The sequence below is a fragment of the Pollachius pollachius genome (genome assembly GCF_949987615.1).
Source record: "Pollachius pollachius genome assembly, chromosome: 17".
NCBI lineage: Eukaryota > Metazoa > Chordata > Actinopteri > Gadiformes > Gadidae > Pollachius > Pollachius pollachius.
The window spans coordinates 21,587,836-21,590,666 of NC_136950.1; positions in this window are offsets into that span (position 1 = coordinate 21,587,836).

Below are 2,831 nucleotides of genomic sequence, written 5' to 3' on the forward strand. Positions count from 1 at the left end.
ACAATGGAAACGACGCCTTTGGCCTTCTTTTTAGATCTTAACTATGTTAGTCAGTGAAGAGTGGAAGAAAACGCACAATACTCCCGGGTTGGGGTCACCGGTTTGGCGAACCAAAAGGAACCAGCAAGCAGGTGGCTGTCTCTGTTTTTCCAAAATATTCAACATTTATGAACTGAACCCCAGTCCAGACTGAGGACCACAATGTTAATGTTGTGAAGATTCACCCCTCATTTAACCTTTCCAACAACATTTAACCTCTCTCTCTGTCTCTCTGTCTCTCTGTCTCCCTCCCTCTCTCTCTCTCTCTCTCTCTCTCTCTCTCTCTCTCTCTCTCTCTCTCTCTCTCTCTCTCTCTCTCTCTCTCTCCACTCCGTTAAGTATATGTAACCATGGTGACATAGTGAACGCTGTGTGTGTGTGTGTGTGCGTGTGTGTGTGTGTGTGGTGTGTGTGTGTGTGTGTGTGTGTGTGTGTGTGTGTAGAACTTTCCAAGCTCACCCCCCCCCCCGTTTGGTCTGTGGGCCCCCAGAAGGCCCTCTGCTCACCCAGGTCCTCCCTGGCTCTCCAACGTCCAGGACACCCCTCTGTTTCCTCCAGCCATCGCTCCACCTCTCCATCGCTCCATCGCTCCCATCATCTGACCGTCCATCTGTCCTTCTGACACCCAGCATACGCCTCTGATGTCCTGGCCTTCCAATCTCTCTCTCTCTCTCTCTCCTCTCTCTCTCTCTCTCTCTCTCTCTCTCCCTCTCTCTCTCTCTCTCTCTTTCTGTGTCTCTGTGTCTCTCTCTCTCTCTCTCTCTCTCTCTCCTCTCTCTCTCTCTCTCTCTCTCTCTGTCCCACTGCACAGATTTCCATGCAGGCTTTCGATTCCTGCCCCACGTGCACTCACACACATGCACTCACACACGTGCACCAAGACGAAGGCCTGCCACAGAGTCCCCACGTGGCCGTACTGCACCTACATACACTACACTGGACCGGCCCCTCTGCCTCCTGCCAGGGAGGCCCACACACACACACACACACCCACACACACACACACACACACACACACACACACACACACACACCACAGTGAGAGAATGAAGGCCTATTAAGATGAAAGAGCCAGAGGAGAGAGAGAGAGAGAGAGAGAGAGAGAGAGAGAGAGAGAGAGAGAGAGAGAGAGAGAGAGAGCCAGAGAGAGAGAGAGAGGAGAGAGAGAGAGAGAGAGAGAGAGGGGGGGGGGGCGGAAGAGGGACAGAGAGAGTGAGAGTGTGAATATGAATGGGAATATGAATCACCATGTCACAGACTGAGAAGGAGAACACAGGAGATGATGATGACATGGAGGGAGTCATATCGGGGGGGGGGGTCGCCAGATAAAGAGGGTGTGTTGAACCGTCGTATCAGCAGGTCTGGCCCGGCGCCAGTGATGAAGTCCTCTCCCAGTCGCCCTGGTCTCACGACGCAGCTCATACACCAGTAACCTACTTCTTGGCCTACATGCTGTCTGCTGCCCTGGTACAATGCTTATTTTAATAGATTACATAATGCCAAGACTGCTTAGCATTAGCCCCCAAACACTTTGCTGACCCCTTCTTTAAGGGCAAACAGGAGATCGTATCGGCACACAATATTATTGCTTGAGCTCATTTCTTTGTGGCATTCCACCACATTTATCGTGTATTATAGTCTGTGTTATTATGGTGTTGTACATTTGTTGGCAAGGTGCCGCGAGATTGTAGATATGAGCGGCTGGTGTGTGTGCTTGTAGTTTCGAGCGTTGTAAGAATGACGACGTTTCTTTAAAACATTCCACCGTAACCCTGGAGAGCTGCCAGGGGTAATGGCTAATGACCAAACAATGCTTTGTGTCTTCCAAGAATGTAGTTTAAGGCTGTTATGGATTATCATCCAATTATAGGTGATAGAACAAGCCAAGTAGAAGTTGGTCAATCGTATGCTATCTTAATGCAGGAGTTGGCCTTATATTTACTATGATTAATTCCCTCAGGCGACGCTTTAATCAAATGTGACTCAGTGCATTTAGAAACAACTCAGGACCAGGTAGGGTAAGCGTCACCTTTGGTTACAGGTCAAGCATGTGGTTAGGGATCGAACCAGGTATGGGTTAGGGATCGAACCAAGTATGGGTTAGGGATCGAACCAAGTATGTTTTGACTGGAAGAGATTTCCCGCTGTGGTAGACTAGGTTTTTATTTCGGCCTGATGTACATATTAACTTGATTCCATGCATCAACAAGAGTCTATTTTGTAATTCTCGCAGAATCCACGCTGACGTTTTTTATAGCTGTTATGTATTGGCTTCTTTTCTATTTCTAAAAATCTGTTTGAAAATATTGAACCACCACAAGGCTATGAGTGTGATTGTTTGTCTGAGTGGGGCTTTATGCAACAAGTAACAATTAAGGTAGAAACACATTCATTCACTGTATTGGAAATAGAATGACAGTGAGCTGAAGCACAGATCCTTATTCAAATGGTGCATCTTTGCAGCTATTTATTTTGGACTTGTTCCGAAGGCTGTGGTTTTATAGAGAAACACTGCCCTCTAGCGGATTCGGTGATTAATAACAAACTGGACTTAATCAAATCCTGAAATAAAAGTCATCCATTAGCCAAGGGCAAACAGTTGTATCTCTGAACCAACTTAATACACCTTCCTTTTGCTTTAAACCAATCAAGCTAATATCCCTATGTTGTATCACTGTAAATCTCCATCCATGCACTAAGAAAATGAGTTCAAGTAAACATCCAAGCTCGACCCTTAGAGCCTTACTGACAGACAATGATGTGGCTGAAAATATTCCTGTTGTGGTTGCCAT